The sequence below is a fragment of the Alligator mississippiensis genome, chromosome 1 (genome assembly GCF_030867095.1).
Source record: "Alligator mississippiensis isolate rAllMis1 chromosome 1, rAllMis1, whole genome shotgun sequence".
In the NCBI taxonomy this organism is placed as follows: Eukaryota; Metazoa; Chordata; order Crocodylia; family Alligatoridae; genus Alligator; species Alligator mississippiensis.
Genome location: NC_081824.1, coordinates 216,175,559 through 216,197,950, shown reverse-complemented (window position 1 = coordinate 216,197,950; position 22,392 = coordinate 216,175,559). Strand labels below are relative to the sequence as shown.

At 38.2% G+C, this 22,392-nt stretch overlaps 1 long non-coding RNA gene across 1 annotated transcript; it reads left to right on the top strand.

Moving 5' to 3' along the window:
- The first annotated feature begins 8,057 nt into the window (after positions 1 to 8,057).
- LOC109286473 (uncharacterized) lies at positions 8,058 to 21,958 on the top strand. The gene is made up of 3 exons (XR_002094514.2): positions 8,058 to 8,536; positions 18,117 to 18,185; positions 20,064 to 21,958. It is a non-coding gene; the product is annotated as an uncharacterized LOC109286473 (long non-coding RNA).
- Positions 21,959 to 22,392: the final 434 nt, after the last annotated feature.

Genomic DNA, 22,392 nt, shown 5'->3' with positions numbered 1-22,392 from the left:
TGCCAAAACCCAAGTTGCCTCTTGCAATCATAGTAATCATCCACAGAAATATTGCATGCAACTACAATTATTTGTTCCACACAATCTTATTTTTTTCCTGAGAATGCCAGTCATACAGGATATCCTTAAACGTGTTCAATCCAGAAAGGAATTCCAAATTCTTGCAATGTTAAGATTTGGTTGTTTCCAAAATTGGTTTCTGTGAGAACCAAAGCCGACCCAAGGCAGGTAGGGGGCCCAGATCAAATCAGCCTATGTGGGACCCCCTTAACACTGTGTGGGGCTGTGATACCCCTGCAAAGGGGAGGGCTCTCCATGCTTCTTCCGCGGTGCAGGGCTGAGCCTCCCGCTCTAGGTGGGCCCCATGGGAGGGGCCATAGCCGCTCCTCCCAGCTCTGCAGGACCTCCCCCCAAGCATGGAGTCTGGGGTAGTTGCCCCAATTTGTCATACCCTAGGGACAGCTCTGGTGGGAAGTTTGGTTTTCAAAGACAGTGAGGAGTTACCCCTTTTCTTCCTCTGTTCCACTTCTCTCTAGGCCTATACACACACAGGGAAAGAGAAAACAGTTGATTCCATTCTTAAAGGAACTTCAAGTATATGCAGATACAAAGCCTAGAGGGCAAGGAAAGTCTTAAGAAAACTTTAAATAACTCAATAATGCACACCACAAGACTCCATGAGTATCAACAGCGTAGTCCATTTGTGAGCTGGTGGATACGAGGGTTGCTGCAAGGGTTGATCCATCAGGAATATTCCACAGAACTCAAATATTTTCTTTATCTTCCAGAATTCCATATCCAACCTGCCCCTTTCCCCACCAAGGTCAGAGGCAAAAGCTTGATAAGCGTGTTTGAAGATTCACACTTACTCTTCTTGTGTAGTTTTCACAGAAGGAATTTTACATCCAACAGCAACAACAAAAAATCCTAAATTAAGATCCAGAGTGAAGAACCAAAATGTACTACTGACAGCAGTTTCACTAGAGATTTAACCCCATTAGACCTCACCTGCATTTTCTAACAAAGGAATGCTACAGGAAATGTATCAGGTTTGCTATTTTTTTTAAAGACCCTTTCCAACATAAGCCTTTTGATGTCCCCAGGGGTTTTTACAAAGCTCCTTATAATGCTAATTGCAGAGGTAAAGAAGAAGGAAATTTACATCTGTTTCTCACTAGATGACCTGATAAGAAGAGCCCTGATGAGAAAAATGCACTCCAGGACACAGAGATATCCATTGTCTTCCTCCAGGCTCTCTGATCAACACAAGGAATTTACCTAACCTTGGAACAAAGAATTCAGCACCTCAGGCTGATCACAGATAATGGTGCAGAAAGCGTCTATATGCCAAAGGACAGGACACTGAAGATTTTGTCAGTTCTTTATCAAATCTCTTCAGCGAGAATGGTAATACGGAGGTCACTGCCAAAGCTACCAAAGATGCATGTTTCATGCACAAAGAGGGTGCTTGGACCTGTTACTATAAACCGGTAAAATGTCATGCTGTCTACTCAACCAGTTCATACATCCAAGCTAAATAAATCTATTTATCTCCATTGTTGGTTGATGCCTAGTAACTTCACATAGATAGATCTAGCTCAGAACTAGAGAGCAGGCCTTTGTTCTTGCTCATTGAAAAGGGGCTGATCTTTTGCCCAGATTTGCCTATGCATTTTTCCCTGGCAAACATCTTCAGCTTAAAATCAAACATCCCAGGCATTTTGAATGTTAGCTACCACCGACACAGTTGACACCAACAAACTAGAATTTAATTAATCCCCTTTATTAGGGTGAGAGTTCTGAGGGGAAGTCTGTTTATGAATCCCTTAGGTACCACAGATTTTTATCATGGGCCCTAACATGGAAATTCTAAGAGCTACGCAAGTTTTCATGTAAACTTCTTCGAATTTATTAAGGAAATAGAGAGTGCATTAATGCACTTTTCCTAATGAGCATTAAATGTAGTATATCCAATATGAGGAACTAAAAAAAAGCGCATTAGGCTGCCATAATGCGCAGTACCAAAAGCGCATGTTTTTAAGTGACACAATGCAGAGTAGCCTATTTTACTGCACATTAGTGTAACTGCATGTTTTTATGTGACTAATATGCAGTAAAATAGGTTACTGCACATTAAAGTGCTCATGTAGACACGCCCAGAATGAAGCCTTTCAAGATGCTTGAAATAAATTATATCTCCATTCATAAAGGGACATTCTTGGTAGTCCTAACCTTGGTTAAAATCATCTTTGAAAAATGCACCTTCTCTTCAAAAACCCAAAATTGTACCGTTCTTAATGACAAATACACAGTAAAAGGTAGGGCAAGGTGACACCTTAAAGACTACGTCAGACTAAAGGCAGGGCAGAGCACCTTATAGACCAGTGGTTCTCAACCTTTTTTGTACCAGGACCCTTTTGTAATCATTCATAGCCAGGCTTGACTCAGTGGCCCCCACTCTTGACCCACTGCCCCCTGCCTCCAGCCCCCAGCCCCCAGTGTGTGGGTCCCTCGGGGTGGGGAGGTGGCAAGCAGCCCCTCTCAGGCTGGAACTCCCCAGCCTTCAAGGGAAAAGCCACAGTTTCCCACATTTTTCTTCTTTAAAGTAGAATCCATTTTTAAAATTTGCTGATCAAGTTTTTAAGTTTTTTCATGACCCTTTCATACATTCTGGAGACCCACTTTTAGGCCGTGACCGTAGGTTGAGAAATGCTAAATCAGAGGAATAAGAAAGCTCTAAATTAGTCTATAAGTTGCCACTCTGCCCTGCCTTTTGCCTGGCTTTGGATTAACTTGGCCAACTACCTCTCTCTGGGCACATCTACATAAGACACTTACAGCACAGTTGACTGATTAGCTGAGCAGTAAATGTTGTGCACCTACACATGCGCCCCATTAGGCTGGAGTAAACTAATTTACACCGCAGCAGGATCGTACTTCTAAATACAAGTATTATCCTGCTACAGAGTAAAAAACTCCACAGCAGCACATGTGTAGATGCTAGAGGGGCTGGCTGGGGCAAAAGGGTGCTTCAGTGCTGGAGCTGCCTGCTGGCTAGCCCCACTCTGAAGCTCCCTTATGCCCCAGCTAGCCCCTCTGCAGCATGTTGAGCAGGGGGGTGAGGAGCAGTCCTAGGCTGGCAAACTGTCCTGCAGGGCCCCCTGCCAGCCAGGGCTGCTCCACCCCAGTTCCACATGCTGTGCAGAAATAAACTTTGGAGCCTATTGCTCTGGATTTAATTGTTCCTGGGTGCACATTCAAATGGCATACCTGGGAGGAAATAACTGTGGGGCAATAAGATCCACGGTTTATTCATGTGCTGTAATTGTACATGTAGACACCCTCAATATGGTAAAGGGATATAATGCTACCTTCCTTCTGTCTGAACTGATGTATCAGAGACAGAAAACCAGTGTTTTGTGTCAGTTCTCAGTGGTTTCCTCCATTTCAGTGTGCACAACTCTCACCATAAATCTTTTCACTAAGACTATTAGGTTGTTATTACTCAGTCTGCAGGCCTATTGAAAACTATTATGCAGACCTTCTTAATTATTCCTGTAATATCACATCTCTCATTGTCACACTCCAGTTGCCCAAGTACCTCATTTTATTGACACACTTGTCATTACTTCCCTGACTCTAGTACAGCATTTTTCCCCTTCGCTTTCACTACCAGCAGCAATAACTGTCCTAGGAACAACCAGACAATCACCTTGTGCTTTGAGGGAAGATGGTAGAAACAGCTGGTCTGCAAGCGGCATCTTTCATTTCTTTTACTCTCCTCAGCAATTCAAAGAGGTTGATCAACTTCATTCCACATTCTCTTTTGGAGCTTTTATAAAACCCCTGCCTGTCCCTTTCTTGCCCCTTTAAACAACCTTCTCTAGTGCTCTAAAAATGGAATGTATAGGTGATATCTCTTTCAGGAAATACATTCAAAATACATCACGAATATTGTCATGATGATGTATTAATGCAATGCATCATCAGAAATCTGTCGGAGTAAAGATTTATTACTTGAAAGTATGTTATGGTATAGGAAGGCATCAGGGACTGAACTACCGAATGTTTGTTTATTTTTCAAATTAAGGATTTTTAAGGTAAGCCTTAAAATCTTTTACCTTTATGAAGTAGTAAAGGTGGAGAAGCCACAGAAATGAATGCTTGATTGAAAAACATTAGAAGGGTTCAGGAGGCATCAAAAGTGTGAATATTGTGTTGTTTCCTCTATGGTAGTTTCTATAAGAGCTTGGAAGGTTAGACTCTCATATAACATTAACCTAGAGCTTAAACTGAGTATTCAAGTTCATTTTAACCAACTCAAATTCAGTTTTAGATTTTTAAACAAATGTATCTAACCTTAAAACCCATTAGTTGTGCTAACAAAACCAGTTTTGTTAGAAAAGAGCATTGACTTGGCTATGTATGTCTTGTTTTGCAACTGTGAGGCCTAATCAAATCAGTAGGAACTTCTTCATTCATTTCATTGGTCTTTAGATCAAGCCTCTGCCCTATATCCCACAGTAAAACCATGAAACTTGGCAAGTCTGTGTTGCTGTAACTTAAACCTATCTGCATACAAGGAAAAACTTTTTTTTGTTGCCAGAAATGCTCAATGTAATTACAATCAGTCCTGTTTCTCTTGTGCTCAATTCATCCATATGTCTGGATATATGAAAATGTTAACTGGTAAAGAGTCCCACAGCATACAGCTGTGAGTACATGCCAAGGGTCTGTTAATCTGAAGCATTCAGGTTTTTTATTCAGACAAAATGAAGAGTTTGCATACTGCTTACTGCAGAATATGTTATTTGCTCTCTTAATATTTTAAATCATTGCACTGTAAGAAAAACACACAAAGACAGTGCCACTTACAGGAGGAATAAGGCTGCCCAGTAGCAGAGATCTGCCTGAAACTCAGTTTCCTCATTTTGCTTCTATCCAGAAGCATTTCCAAAAGAGCAGCTTCTCCTGCATTATTTTATTTCCATGGAATTGATTTGTATCACTTTTATATTATCATCCCACATTACATTTCATCATCAACAAACTCAACCAAGGTGGTTTCATATGTTAACACGGGTGTTATACTTCATACAGGCTGATTTATTTTCAGATGAGTGCTATATTTCTTACATGGGACAGCTTTACAATGGAACTATTCGTGTTCATAATTTTAAAAATTAAGCAAATGCTTAAATGTTTACAGGATATGGGACTAACTTATTAGGAAAAAATACTAAAAAGTTAAAAGTGGAACAAGGTAAACTGACACAGTGGGTGCCGTACAAAAAAAAGTTTCCATAAAACTCACTGTCAGAAAAACAATGAAATGTCATATTTCTGCTAGCTTTGCAAATAGGAAAAATTTTGCTGGTCTCCTTCAAACTTTCTCTTTTTCTCCCATATGATATTAAAATTGCCCAATTTAGAGAGCAAATGAGAATGCTCAGGCAGTTCTAGGTAAGCACCACTCTTTCAATTTTTAGAACCTTAATTTAAATGAATTAAAAAGGCAAGACACGTTATAGCCTGAAAAAAGAATGATAAGGTCTTTTCCATAAAGTAGGCTCTAGCTGGTTGAAAATGTTAGTATGAGCAAAGGACCATCAAAATGAATCTCTCTAGTACTCCCAACCAAGGCAATCAATTGGTAGTGATGTCATAGAACTTTTGTCATCAAGTTGACTTGAGTGCTACCTATAGTGAGAAAGGTTATCAGCTGTACAGTTTGTAGCTTTGAAACTTTGCTTTTCTAGACCAGTGCAGACAGCTGACAGGGATGCATTCGCTTGTTTTCTTCTAATTAATTTTCTTTTTTTGTAACAGTTCTAGGATGGAATACTTCTTAAACATACCGTGTAATCTGCCTGGAAAAACTCTTCCCTCCTTTTTTCAGAGGAATTTGATTATATATGGTGACCCAAATGCTATGACTTCACTATCCTCTCAAGATTATTTTAAGGTACTTCCAAAAGTGGGCATATGAAGTTGTTTATGTATAGCTAGCTGCATGTCCCAGGTCTTCAATACATGCATGTAAATTAGATAGAGACATCACTGGCTCCAACAGGTTGTGCGAATATATTGGTTACCATTAAAAATTCAATATGGTCCATGGATACCACACAACTATACCTGAAATACTGAAGTTATTTTCTTTTCCAAGTACAGAGGTAGAAGAAGGTGGCAATTTTCTTCTCTTGTTCCAACTTGTCAGTAGGTGTGAGACCCTTGTCAGACTATCCTGACACCTACGTGCTGGTTAAAGGGTATGGGGAGAATGGGCTTTCTTAGGCACAAGAAACTAAGGTCTACAACAGATGAGCCCTACAGAAACAACCTAACTACAGCTAGCTGTGTAGAGAAGAGCTTGGGCTGAGATGTATACCTTATTGTCATTAGCTCTTTTTTAATAAAGCAAAACTTTAAGGAGGGATGATTGATTTTTTTTTTTAACTCCATATAGATCAAGCTGTTGAAAAATAAGTTGGGCTGAATTTAAAGGCTTATTTGGTAGATTGCCTCATGTGATATGAATAAGTAGAAATTCACCAGGTTCTCAAACTTAGGTCTTCATATGATCTTTCATTTGGATATACTAAGTGGATATGTCTACACATGCATTTATCCTGGTTTAAATTTACTATGCAGTAAATGGGAATAGGCTGGTGTCTACATGTGCAGGCATTAAAGTACATTAACGCTGTGTGTGTACTGATTGGGGACTAAAGTTAGTCCCAAGTCAGTCCACATACAGTGTTACTGCACAGTAAGGCGTCTACACATGCATTACTGCACAGTAACTAATCGGGGGTAAATTAGATACCTGTACCATGCAGGTATCAATTTTACACTCAAGTCAGCATAAGTCACCATATTTACTGTGCAGTACAGGCATGCACATGTAGATACATGCCTGTACTGTGCAGTAATTTTGGTTACTACCCAATAAATTGTGCACATGTAGACATGCCCAAACTGTACCAGTGAGGTCATTTGAATGGGACCTGTTCAGACCTTTAAGCAGTGACTGCCACTGCACAAGTGATCATAAACACAGTGTTATTTCAGTCATTTCAGAGGAGATAAAATGTCTTGGAAGATGTTGGTCTTCTCAAAACACTGAAAAATTTCCACCTCCTATTAATTCCAATGAAATATTTTCATGTGATACCATGGAACTGTGTCCACTTGCAATGATGCATACAAGAAATAATTTGTTTACCAGATTCCAAAAAGCCAAACTGTTTTGATTTTTTTTATGTAGGTTTTTTTCTTTTTTCTGTTTTTTCCCTTATAATTTATAAGAATTTATCTTAGGTTTGCTACAGATTTAGAAAGGAAAAAAAATTTCTTCTGTCTGACTTATAAATTATATGCATGACCAGAGATAAATATGTTTTTATTTATAACTGTGGACAAATGCCAAGCAAAGCCTTTTCATATGATGTACTGCTGTTGCAGTTGTGAAGTACTTAAAACAGTTCCAGTCAAGTTCAGCCCCTAGACTTTTCATGCAAAATGGCTAAGACCCATTTTTTATCTTTTGAATGTCTTCAAAGGTTATGATCACAATGAACGTAGGTGGTGTCCAGTGTCTTCCTGTGGAGCTCAGAGGGTCTGAAAACCACATTCAAACATGGAAAATTTCACTTCCAACAGACTTCAGATGAGTTTTTTTCCCCTAGGCTTTTTTTCTTCTGGTTGATGACAGTCAGAGGAAGGTCATAGGGTTGGGGTTGTAAAGAATTTGAGTGCTGTTATGACATCACGATGAATGAACTCTGATGATATTATTGAATAGGAATACTTGCAGATCTAATATAAACAATTTGTGATTGTCAGAGTCTAAAAGTAAAAACATGATTATAAATTGAGGGTAGGATCAGCTTATGTCAACTTTAAATGATTTAAAAGTCTAGTGTCTGGAGCTGCATATTACCAGTCTGTAAAACTCTTCAGAGAAGACTTATGTAGCCACATGAGTGTGTCCTTCACTCTGTGTATATTTATTGTAAAGTCTGACCTTTTGTCTCGTTGATAGGAGACCGTTTTTCAGAGTAGATGTGAAACAAAGCCTCCTATTTTAACCATGAAAATAGGGAGTTTTGTCGTCTAAAAAGTAAGCGACATTTGCTTGGGTCTTTTAGAAACTCCCTGCTAACCTTGTTTTTATACAAGAAGTGGCTCTAGGTAATGAAAGGCATAATGCAACCTACAACACCTTTATCACCCAATGGACTGTGCTGTGCCAGGCTTGGAAACTGTATCTGTGTGGATGTGACTAGAGTTTGTAAGTGATCCAAACATCCAACCTAGGGGAAGGAACAGAAGAATGTCTCCTCTGTTACCTGGAGCCTCACATCATTATGCATGACCCTAACTCATTATCCCCTGATATCTGCAATATACAATGACCTTTGATGACACTGCAAGATGGCACAAAAAGGAGAAGCCTTCCTTGTAATTTCAGCTCCTGAATGCCAAATGTGGCAGTGCTTTTTTCACAATCTGGATTAAAATTGAAATACCTGTAAGTAGCATTGTTTAGATATTTGGATTAGTTTCTTGTTCTGCTAGCATTGCATCTGTTTCTCTACCACTTAGGAATCAAGTGTAGGCTGGAAGTAACTAATTTACCATGTAAGAAGATAGGTCCCTGCTAACACAGTCAAGGGCAAAACCATTAAACCATTAGGGCTTGTATTTCCTCGTTTTATAACATTCAGATACAAAGACCTGACCAAGGCCTGTTAGATGTGTGTCTGACCTTTTGGGATTAAATTTCTTGCCAGCTCATTGTTGGTTCAGTATAGATTGAGCTGTTTCTTTCTACTTGTGTACGCTGATCTTTGGTCATGTGCTATTCCAAGCCTTTATTACTAATCCTACAGACTGGATTCATCCAAGTAGTTCTACTGGGACTGATTGTGGGCTAGATTACATCAAAATTTCAGCCAGCTCTCTCAGATGATTCATTCTCCTCACTCAGTTGCATACTTCACCATCAAAGGTGCTGTATTTTTTCTCAGATCTGTTGATAAATATATTGTGTATTACTTGCATCCTGAATAGAGCTGTGTAAGACCCAACTAGAAGCATTAATTGAAAGTTCATTTGCAATTATGTTTGCGATCTATCAGATAATCAGTTTTTAATCCACTTAAAAGACACTAATTTTGAATAGTGCTAATATCGAATTTCCAACAGTACTAAAGCACCTTACAGAAGTGTAAGCGTATTACATCAAGATGTTTATCTTCATCAACCAAACTTGTTTGACACAATCTATTTTGCATAAAACCAGGTGACTGGAATCAATTTTGCTACCATTCTTTCATTCTTTCTTAATTTAATCCCATATCTGCTTTTCCTTTTTTATTTTATTTATGTATTTTTCTAATGCATTTAAATCAAGATTTATTAAGGGGTTGCTCCATGTGAGCCAAGGATCAGAATGTATTCTGATATGTTCTAAGAAGTATATGGATTGAAAAGGTAGCTGTTTCATAGTATATACTTCAATGACTTCCTAAGGCAGAGGTAGTATATACGGTAAAGGAAGACTCAGCACAAGAATAGCCTGGTATATATACCAGCAGAAGGACAAGTAGCATAACTGGGGAATGTGAGGGGCAGACAATTGGGTCAGCAGCTGCAGGTGCCAGTTTTGTGGAGAGGCACAAAAATAGCTGCAACTGGAATGGCAATTGATTGTGTCACTGCAATCAGCACTGCAGCAGCTGGTGCTGCCCTGGGTATCACATGGCTGCCCTGAGCATACAGCTGCACTGTTATGCCTCTGAAAATGGCATCAAGTAGTTTGTTTAACTCAAAATAAAATGTTTGGTGTAAAACCTACCCTGAACTGAATGTTGTTCTTTATGTAAATAAAAGTGAAAAGATATGGCCAAGTAATGTTTCAGGTTTGGTGCAGTCCCAAATTAGTATGAAAAATTCAGAATTGGTTGGCAGTACTTAATTCACTGTCTATTGTACCATGTTTTATTGGTCATAAAATTCAAACTCATAACATTGCTACATTACAACAGTATTTTTTATTGTTAACATCTATTTTTATTTTTAGTTTATTCTTCAATAAAGACTGCTTTTGAATTATGTAATTATGTATTTCACAACTACAGAGGAAGTGAAGAGAAGCTATACCTTCTCCCATGCTAGGGTTGACTGGGCACGTCTACATATGCATTTAAGCATGACTAAATTTAATACACATTAAGCTAAATAAGCTTAATTTTGGGGGGTAAGGGTCTACACGTGCAGGGACTTGGCACTAAAACTAGTGCACTTGGCACTAAAGTTAGTGCCAAGTCCCTGCAGCTCTACCATGTGCCCCTAGTGGCTGGGCAGACCCAGCTCTAAAGTTAGTGCCAGGTCATGTCTACACATTCATTAATGCGCTTTAACTAATCACGCCTAAATTTGATATTTGCATTTGCAGGTATCAAATTTAGGTACAGTTAGCCTAATTTCATCATTTTTAATGTGCTTTAAGGGTGCCATCTATAGATGCCAGTTTGTAATGTGCATTACATTAGGCAAATTCGTATTAATGCATCTTGTGTAGATGTGTCCACTGTGTGGTTTTGCTAAGAGGTTAGACCAGTGATTCTCAAAGAGGATTTTGTGAGATCCTTTGAAGGGTGCCACTGGTAGTGTGATGAGATAAGCAAATAATCACAAGCTCAGGCTTTAGATGGGAGAAGATTAGCAGATAAAGGCAGGCACAGGCTTTCTCTGCCTGTCTGCTCCCCTGCTCTCACTGTCTGACCCGTCTGCAAGGAGATAAGCCCTGTAATTAATTATTATTTTCAGATGAATTACCACCCAATTCACAGAAGTTATGGAAAGGTGCCTTGAGTTGGATGAGGGGTGTGTTGCGTCTTAAAAAGTTGAGAACCACTGGATTAGACAATGGATTTGGATTGGTTTGGATAGGGATGATTGTACCTCAGACAGGGGGTTGGAGTAGATGACCTTTGAAGGGGCCTTCCAACCCTACTTTTCTATTATTTCTATGATTTATAAATGAAAAATAACCAAAAAGGTGATGTAATCAATAATAGCCAAAGAATGCAGTAAAATACCTTGTATAAATAATGAAGGGATATGAATCACTAAAAAATGGTGCACTTAAAAGAAATCCAAACATGGATTTGCGATTTAAAATAGATCACTCTTCATCAGCCTCATCTTATGAAGGGTGGCAGCAAAGAATGACCACTGATTTAAAAAAATATTTTCCATGAAGATATGTAAAGGATTTCAGTAAGTTTGAAAAATCTGAATTGTTCTATTATTAGGGTCACTTGGGGCAAAAAATGGTCTGAGATAGAGTTACTCATTTCTTTAAAAAAAAAAATCAAAACATTAAATCATTCTAACTTATAAACTACTTATCTGATATGCTTGGAAATTCTCAAATCAATTTCACATGTAAGAACCAAATCCTGTAATTTTAAGTTTCTTTATTTAATCAAGACTCTGAACCCTTCCTGCAAATAAAAAAACTTGGCCCAATTGTATGTATGAAATGTTACTGGCATGCTCATAGATTCCTGCTTTCCACAAAAGGTATTGTGCAAATAAGCTATATAATAATGTATGCTTGGAGAAATTGTGTATATAGTATTCACTCTTTGGCATATATAATTAACACTTTGCTATTTCCTCTGTCCTTTTTTCTCTTTTAAAACTCTTTTTTTTCCATATCTGCCATTTTCTTAGTCGAAATCCTGGCCCCAGTGAAATCAAGGGAGATTTCGCCATTGATTGCAATATGGTCAGGATTTCAGCATTTGAATCCTTGTTCCTAATTCTGCATTCTCCAGTTCAATGATCCTCGCCCCCCCTCCCCCCCCCCCCCCACACGCACACACACTTTTTCATGTCAGGGCAATTAAAATGTTGGTTCTGCTCTGAAAAATGACTCTAAAAACTATGTCTCTTCCATGGTTATTATCCCTACAATGGCCTCCATATATAAATTAATTGTATTCACTGGCAAATAAAGGGAAATTTTTGGTCTGTTTCAGACTCGTTGACTCAACTCCGAAAACCTGGCTTAGTGCTTTCCTACTAATATGCCATTACCCAAATGGTTGATAGTGTTCTCTTTTAGATCTGTGTAGCCCCACTGTCTTTAGATTCTACCCTCAGCTACAGCTATGCAGCTTCATGTAAGGCTAATGGGGTTCCCCAAGTGAAACAAAGAAATCAGTAACCATGAAGCCTTACAATATTCCTTCTTAATGTGTCATTCAGTGTCGAGCCACACATTCCTGCCAAAACTAGACTTTTATATAACGGAGAGATCCAAGAAACACTGTGTCCCATGATAAAAAATGGGTTTTTAACTTTTGAATGAATTTTTAAAATTTACAGAATTTTAAAAGCTTTGAAACATATATAGGCAACACTGACATAAGAATGATGTAGACCAAAAATAAATTGCATTGCATGCAAACTTTTTTACCTAGCATTCACTACCTGCAATGCTTCTGTTGGCTATATAAAAATACATTTAAAATGATGAGCTTTTAATACTGTTGAACATCTACCAAAAAATAGATTGTTCCCAAGATGTGAACTTTACATGCTAAATTTCAGCCATAAGTGATTTTTTATGTCCACTGTACAACACTCAGGTGTGTTATGATATAATGTCTCTAGGGACAGATTTTTTAAAGGTGTTCAGGCATTGCTTGCTCAGCGTAGCAAGGCCTATGTGATTTGGGCAGCTAAGTTTTATTTTCAGAAGTGATTTAGGCACCCAGGAGGTTAGGTCACATTGACTTTAAAAACCTGAGTCTAAGGAAATGAACTTCCAGACTACAAACAGCCAAAAACATTTCAGCGCCTGTGCAGTATAGCATGTCTTTTTAAATTGGTATACTGTATGCGGTTTCTCAAGAAAAAAAAGGCAAAAATGATTGGTTTATTCCACGTGGTGGGCTTTTGGTCAGTTACATATCAAGAAATCCATTTTTGACATGTAGAAATGTACAAAAGGACTTGAAATATAGACTGATGGATGTGGGTGGTGGGGGAGAGGACTTTTTACTAAAGAAAGTTTTTTTGTACTCAGGACTGAATGCCAAGCTTGATCTGGAACAGATACTTATGGCTGAATTAATAAACTCTGAGCAGAGGTTTAGAACAAAAATTCTGACAGACCCTTAACTACAGCTGTGCTAGTGGGAGCCACTATAATATCCTTTGCTGCTGAATACTACCAGTATGCAAGCATTGTTATACAAAAGGTTAATATGCCAGTTTTATTTCCTTCTCTCTACAGCTATAATTTAAACAAGTTGCACACATAAGTGATGTTATATGCATAGGAATTGCATTAAGTTTGCTATGTCAGGTTTGTTTATAAAAATCATATTTTTAACCACTTGCCCAGGGGCTCTGTTCTGGGGAACTACAAGCTGCAAGCTGATTTTTAAAGAGGCAGTTTTCATTTTCCATGAACTTTCAATAGATATTTTGGAGCTCCAAACAGCAAGCTTAGTTTAAACTTCATGTTACCCAACAAATTTACAATTCATTGTATTTACTTAGCAACAAAGAATTTAGTCTTGTTTTGTATGATTGGCACATGACCCTTTCCAAAACTTACAGTGGCTGGCACGTTCCCCCCTCTTCCCCTCCTGCATGTCATGGGGAAAATTGCTTCTCAACATTTTGGAAACCTTTTACAGTGTTTTTGTTCTTATTCTGCAATGTTAACTTCACCCATAAACCTAATAGTCACATAGCAGTTAATAAGGGGCAGAAAGTTTTATAGTCCTTCCTGCAGTTGTTAAAATACAGCTACTGTAATTTACTTACTAGGCATATCAAGCCTATGGGTAATTGTAGAAAATAAGAAACCTTATGTTTGCATAATCTTGCAATCCAAGGAAAGAGAGGACTCTTTTTCCTGAACATTGTGGCTTTAGGAATTATTTAAACTGCTTGACACATAAATATTGATACTTTGGGATAATACTTGTCAGAATAGGACCTTCCACTTTGCAGTGATTTTTAAAATCCTTTGGGTTAAACTCAGGCCTCACATATGTTGATAGCAAATTTCTCATTGATTTCACTGGGATGAAGATTTCACCCTTTGCCTCCAGTAATGTTGTAAGTAAGTTCTATAATCAGTTCCACGAGGACTGGGTCATTTTGTAGCTGCCCTACAACATTATACAAATTCATAAGGATTTCTAAGCACCTGGCTGCATGATTCGGGTGCCTGTCAGCCCCTGTGCATAGTACCTCAATCCAAGTAGTCACACTAACATCCTCACTGAGTAATATGCTTCTCTGTATTAGTGAGAATAATAGGGTAGATTGAGAATAGAGCTACCACTTAGGGTAATATTACACATGCCCCTGCATGAGGCAGGGGCATGCCATTCCTACTTATTCCTATGTCCTCCTCCTCCCACCCCACCCCACCATGTGAGTTGGGAGTAGGGAAGGTAGAAATAGGAGATGGGTATGGCTCAGTTGGAGCAAAGGACACCTTAATACATTCCCCTGGAGCCAGGAGGAAATATAAAAGGGACTAGGCACATCTACACAAGATGCTTGATGTGCAGTTGCCTGATAACCCTGCACAGTAGTATATTAGCAGGCAAAAACCCTGCTAATGTACTACTGTGGCATAGTATTAGGGTACTGCTCAGTAAGCATCACTAAAAACCCATGCACTGATGCTACTGCATGGTAATATGTGAAAATACTTCATTAAGCAAGTACTAAATTAAATGCACAGTAACTATTGCACATTAATGAACATGTAGACACACCCAGAGTAAATCAAAGGCGTTATTATTTTTATTCATGTGCTTGCAGGACCTTCATGCTATGCCCACTAGGTTCAACTGTTTATCATACACATTACGTTTATATTAACATGTATCCTGATATTCTCAGTTCTGTTTATTCTTCCATAGTTGACTGAGCTTAAAAAAATAACTCCCCAAAATTACAGCACTGACTTTTTCAGCACAGAATGATTTTGGAGGACTTGCAAAAATAACTGATTACAGTTACAATTAACTCCTTTAGGAAATTTAGTACCTGGTGTCAGAGAGCTCCTCTTACTGAAATGTCTTCATAACTGAGTAAACAGATGTTTAAAACTTCTTTTATGCTTAAAGGTGCCTGAAACCATCGTCTTCAATTTCATTTGAAAAAATGTATTTGGGAATTAACCATCATTTTTTCATCATTCTTACCTTTCCTTGTGAGGAGGCTTGACAAATAAACATGAACAAATAATGTTCTGTTTCAAAATGGCTGCCATCTCCTCTAGTTCCCAGTTCAGTGACCATTTGGGGAAGTGGAGCTGTCTTACTGCTGGGTGTCCACAGCTGGCTCTTGATAGAGTTGGCTGCTGGCTGCACCCTCACTGCAAATAACGGGAGACGGCAGCCATCCTGAAAGAATGAATTTCAATAGGTTACGTTCTTGTGCACCAGCCTCTGCTAACAGATAAACGCATTATGTTAAAATAACAGTAAAAATTACAACCATAATTACCCACTACAAGCAGATCTACTCAACAGGGTAGAGAGGGGAAGTTTGGGATATATGATGGAATGTAGGTCAAGACTTATGTGTATAGTGCAGTGTGTGTAGACTTGGGCAGGGAAATTCCACAAAATAAGCAGAGCTCCAAACTTAATTCCCTGTGTGCACTACTGAAACATTATCCACATAATGGCCCAATTACACAACCACTGTGTTGCAGTCAACTTCTGAAAAAGAAATGGCACTGTTCACTAAATAATTTCTGTCTTTGCATGACTACATTATTTGATTCTGGAGCACATGTTGGGGAGGACGCTTACAGTTATCTATCTAAAATATAACCATGACATTTTTGTTCCTCTCTCTTAAGAGTAGTTACTTAATATGTATCCATGTATTTAATATGAACAACACTTCTAAATGGGATACTTTGTTCCCTGGACTGCATGTCCAATGACAGAGTGAGAACCCACCCCCCCTACAAAACCTCCACACCTGGATTTAGAATCTCAGTGGGTACACCTATACAAGATGCATTACTGTGCATTAGACTAATGCTCAGTAAAACATCACTGTCTACATGTATGCAATAATGACTATGCAGTATATTAGTCAAATACACCATTTTCTAGTACCCGTAGATATAGGTACTAGAAAAAAGGTGCAATAACTAATGCACTGAACTGCACATTTAGACTCTGACATGAGATACTTAATGCACAGTAGCCTAATAACACTGCACAATAGACAGCAGGTGGGCCACAGGACATGGGGAAAGCTGTCTCGGTTTGGCAGGACACTGCCTGCCAGCCACGTGGAGATCAGGATGGGTCCTGATCTCCATGTGGCTGGGAAGCAGCTGCACACCCAGCCAGGACATCTCCCCTCACCATTCGTTGGGTGGGGCCAGTCCGATCTCCCCCCAGCTAGGACAAAGATGCCTGCCAAGCAAGAACAGCTCCCCTCCACCCTCTGGACCTCAGGGCTAACCCCTGTGTTCTCTGCCAGAGATCCTGGGGGTCCTCCTGGGCCCTAGAGGGAGGCAGAGCAGGGCAGGGGCAGCCCTGGATTAAGCTGTTCCCATTGGGTTCAATTTGTACCCAACTGGGGCACACATGTACACATGCACCAGGGAGCATCTTAGTGAGCCTGAATTTTCCACGCAGAAAATTCAGGTGCATCAATTGCACATGTAGACCCGCCTAGTAAGTGGATTTTATGTGATGGCTTATACCACCCCTAGAGCAGGTAGATAAGCAATTGGAAGGGAATGGGGAAGAACAGGGAATGGGGAGAGCTACCACATGCTGTGCCCAGGAAATGCAATTTAATTCAGTTTAATGACCCTTCTGGCAAGTGAAAGCCATGTGTGGCACTGAAAAATAACCTTATCTTCACCTAATGAAAATCACTGGCTTCATGTAAAAACTACTGAGGTCAACAGGATTTTTTTCCAATGACTTCACTGGGCTGTGGATCACACTTTTCTGATTCTTTCATCCTAGCATTGTAAAATGCTTCTGCCTCTTTACTTCCCTATTCATGGAACAAGAGGCAACTTAACATGAGTCCACATGACACAGTGGGTTCTAAGTAACCTGGCCCTATCCATATGCACAAGATGGCCATTACTGACTACATTTCCCAAAGAAGGAAACTGCTTACCTTCTCGTTTTCCAAGATCATCTAGCAAGGCTGTGGCAAATTCAGGAATAAGAACACAAACCTTCCAGTTTCATCCTCTAACGCTATATGCATTCTTCCATGATTTGAACATGGATCTTATAGAATGAGAGAAGAGTTCAGAGCCATTTCCATTCAGATATTTTACGTTTATTCCAAATGCCTTGTTTTACCTTTATCCTCATGCTAACACAATAGTAAAATCAGAAATGCTTCCAGTCTGTTTCCTGGTGTATTATTTTTCTCTCATTTTTTTTTCATTTGCAATATTTAACTGATTGGGAATGAATCATCATGTGTATAAGTACAGTAATAACTGAGTATTATTTTACTCATGTTTTGATTGGGCTGGAAAGCTATCACTAAAGAGAGATCATTAAAATTCAATACACTGTAAATACAACAGAATAGAGGAACATTTTCAAAAGCAACTAAATGGCTTAGGAGCCTATACTCCATTAACTTGCCATGTTAATTAGGGCTTTTAAGTGTCTAGGTGTGTTCTGGAAATTTTATTCATAATCTTATAACCATAACACTCTCTCCCATTCATAGTGGAAGGGGGAAGCTGTTTTGGGGATGGATTGAGGGGGGCACATTCTTTGGAATCTTCATCCTTGTGCATTTTTCTGGTAATCTCATTGTGACTTACAAAGGCATCTTCACTGTTTTGTTTTGTTTTGTTTTGTTTTTTGGGTAATATCTGGCAAAAAGTTTACATGCAATTAGAGGTTTGCCCATCTGAGGCTTAGGTGCTGAGAGGCAGGATTTTCCAAATGTAGCAGTTAGTTCAGAGGCCCAGTGCCACTGCACTAGCAGTTGTCAGGGAAGACTGAGTGGCAGTTCTAATTACCTGTGTCTACACATGTTTCTCATAGGAAGATACAAGCTGTCATGATCCCTTGCCAATCACATGAAAACTGACCTAGAGAAAACATCAACTGAAGGTGAGTATACATGTCCAATAAATTCAGTCCCCATTGCATTAGCTTATTTTTAGGATTGTCCTTAAAAGAGACTCTCCCCGTATCAGGAACCCTTCAATTCTGTAGAATATATACAGAATGGTGATTACTTTAAATTTAGGATCGTGCCTTGTGGGGCATGAATTCATATTACTTTAGATACGACTCCATAATGTACTCTTAATACTGAAAGAACAGAGAATTCCTAGGTGTGTTCATAAAGGACATTTATTTAGTACAGGTGCTTTCTAGCCAAAGAAAGGTAAAGGGTATATAAATATGTTCCTAATTTATAAATATGTTCCCAATTTACGAGGAACATATGGTTTATTTATGAATTTTCTCAAGAAATCGACATTTAAGACTGCTACACAGATATATGCATACAACTGATATGCCATTTGCCTACTTTCACCTTTGTACACTGAATGTATTAGAAACTTGTTCTTGAACATAGTTTAAACAATACATATGTCATAAGCAATGATGAATCAAAGAAAGGAAGCACCCAGAAAGGCAAACTAACTAGACAGGTAGGCCCTCATAAGCATCACATTCTGTTCCATAGCTACAATAACAATAATTGAACCAGACACATGGATTTTCAGTGCCTCTTAAAGAGGAGAGTTAGGGAGAGATATTGCTGAAAGAAAATTACACACTGAAATGTAGCATCTCAGTTTTGCAGCTGCCAGCCTTGTTCTGTCAGTAGCCTTTTCTTCTAAAGTTAGCAGGCGATGAGTGAAATTCAAGAGAAGCACAGTATGGTTTTCCATCAACAAGAAGGTGTTGGTCCAAATCCTTAGTCCTTTTGTGCATTTTTAAGGAAACTTCTAATTGGTTTAATCTTCAAGGAGTTAGATGTATTTCTTGTGTGGAGAGATGCTTGCATTTGAATTTTATGTATGTGTATTAGGTAGCTGAATGCATCCTGAATGTATCCCTCAACAGCCCTAATTATAGTGGAGTTTTTTATTTCTCATGTAGTCAGTTTACTTCTTACATTTTTACTTGCCCGTGAAGCAGTCTTCGCTGGCCTTTTGCTGTTGCTGAGAGAAAATGATTGTGCTCAGAGAGAGAAATTTAGCAGCTTCTGATTTCACTGCTAATGCAATATGTGTTAATAGTGCATCAACCTCAACTCAAAAAACAGGCCTTGTGTATTTCAAGGCAGTAGTGGTGAGAAGTGTAGACCTGATGTATGAGGACCTGGTTTTAGTAATAAGAGAGCTGTCAGTGCTCTTTTGAATTGTGCAATACTTCTTTTAAAAACAACAACAACAAACAAACAGAAAACTTTAAAACTCGTGCTTTTGGAAGTTTGTGATTAGGCAAGAATCTTGGCTTTCATATTACTAAAACAGTTAGTTTATGGCTCTCTTGGATGCAAAAGAAAAGCTTGAAAACATAAATCCCAAATACAAGAAGGCAAAAAAGTATGCACCAGGTTATTTATTTTACAACCTCACAGTTTTTGATCTCGTGTCTTTGACCACATAGCCCCTCTATCTCCACCAATGACCTTATGCGAGACCCTGGCTCATATTATTTGAATGTTTAGGCTTGCAAACCTATCTTGTTGGATCTGTACAAAAAGTTTAGCTGAAAAAATAGAATATTTCTTGAAAAACAACTGATGAATCTTATAGCCTATAACTTCTTGGTCAGACTTGCCACTTTATCTTCAGTGTGGAGATTGCTACACAGGAAGCTGCATTCTTCTATATAATTTGAATCATTCTTATTGTATACAAAACTCAAAATGAGAAACAGACTGGAGGGAAGTCACATTTTAAGGTAGAAACACTAAAAAAGTTCTTATTTTTAAGATTAAAATTCCTTTTTTTTTTTTTTTTACAGTAGAAGTATACTGGACTTTCTGCCTTTTACTGTGTTTAAGAAAAGACAAGACTTTGCTGCAGTTTAAAAAGAACACTAGCACCTGAAAATTGGATTTTCCCTAGTGGGTTCTATATCCTCCCTGGCTTTCTATGAATTACATTGGAGAAAAATATTTTAAAATCCCTGGAGGATGCCATAATTTATATGACAAAAGATTCAATAAATGTCTCAAAACAGATGGAATGCAGTTTTGGAGGAAATTGAAATGAACTGCTTGTTAATTTTCAGAACATTTTGGATTCTACTTGGTTGGTGAAATTAAGTGATCTAGTACAGTGCTTTACCTTTATTTTATTATTGTTGGTGAAACCAGTAGCACTGCCTGCATTTGAGGATGGCTGATACTTTCTATTGTAAGGCTGTTTTCAGTGCTTGTAGTTGCTTGCCTAACATTAATTTTTATATATAAGAACACACACACATAGATAGATAGATAGATAGATAGATAGATAGATAGATAGATAGATAGATAGATAGATAGATAGATAGATATCTTGAGACTTTTTAGAAAGAATGATGGAGGCTTAAATATGTATCTTTATAATTTACTTCTTCAAGTACTTGTCCATTTTGCAGCAAAATTTTTAGTTTTCTACTGTATGCCTTAAAGGTAAAAGAAGAAAGAAAGTGTATGGTTCTGAGTGCTACCACCAGTAACTAATACAGCATTTCTATTTACAAAGCTTCTTTTGGGGGTTAAGAATGTTGTTAAACCATGATTAATAAAGGCATACATTGTTTAGAATGGAGTTTGAATTCCAGTTTGAATAAGAAATGCTTGCAACCTGAACTCTTAGAAAATTTACCACCATATGTACATACAAAAAAACATTAACTCTATTGGAAAAACACTATTATTTTACCTGCCCCAATGAAAAAGCCAAAGGAACAATTCTGCTCATTCCTTGAGACAGGAGATGATCTTTTGAATTGCTAATATTATATCTGTACTTAATGGTTGTAGTATTTATGAAGTTCCTTACCTGATTGTCATTCAGTTTGTTCTATTGAGAATACAATTTCCATACTGATATGCAGAGATACTGTATATAAAACCATAGTTAAGAGAATATTGGCAATGTGTTTAGTATTAGTTTTCATACCTTTCTGGCACTTTTGAACATTTCTCAATGTTCTTGTTATTAATATAGATGAAGCATTCCAAGGAATGGGGATTAAGACCTTTTAATTTGTTTTATTCCTGACTCATTCCACTCCTACAGATGAGTATATTCAGATTGGGTAGAATCATTTATCATGTATTTTTGGTTTACAATTTTTAGCATAGCATGGCACATGAAATTATTCAAAGGCTTTGCTCTTATTTTACATGGTCCTTCCGTTTTGTGTCCTTGTGACAAGTTATTTAACAGAATTTGTAGATTTGTTGGCATCTGACATGGCTGCTCCATGAGCGGTTCTGCTGTGGCCTACAAACTTGTGACCTCTGAATTGTGAACCAGGCGCCTTAGCACCCATACCACCCCAGCCCTTGTTTTACATGGTAATACCATATAAATAGTTTATGATATAAAATATAGCATTTCTCTAACAAATAGCTTTGACACAAATCCCCGGTCACTGTAACCCTGTAATTCAAACTGAGTTTGTTTTTCCTTTCTGAAATTTGCGATAGTGAACTTCTGACGATTGGCAGTAACGCCTGCTGATGCTGCCAGCAAGCATGTAGATCCAGTACAGTCACATTTCAAGCTTCCTTTGCAGAGATCTTGCAATAACCTTGCCTTGTATGGCTTCATGACAATTGAATTCTCCTTTGTATTATGCACTTGTAGAATCTCACTGCTGTCTCTGGCCTTTTTTTCCATAAATGATTAAACCTGTTGATACACAAATTTTGACTTGAGAGACATATTTTAAACCATCCATATGTATGAGCTGAAGATATTAGAAGGCATGATAGCTGCAAGTAGATGGGTCAGTTGTTTCATGATTTTCTGATGGTTTGTCAAATTGTAAAGAGCAGTCTATATTCTACAAATAGCACAGGTCACATGTTCTCTCATTTGTATAATTTAGAAAATTACCAGTGTAATGAAAACAGCTCCATCTAAATATATGCTTCATCCACACTTAATATGTACCCTAAGAGACCTGGAATTTCTCTGCAAACACTTCTAGTTAAACAAAGCATTTTGTGTACCTACAGTAAGTGTGATATTTATTTTTTCATTATTCATGAAACAACTTTAATGTCACTGCTGATTTTCCTGGTAGAATGTTCAGTTCCAACATACTGGAGCTCATGCTGAGTTGTAGCTGAAGA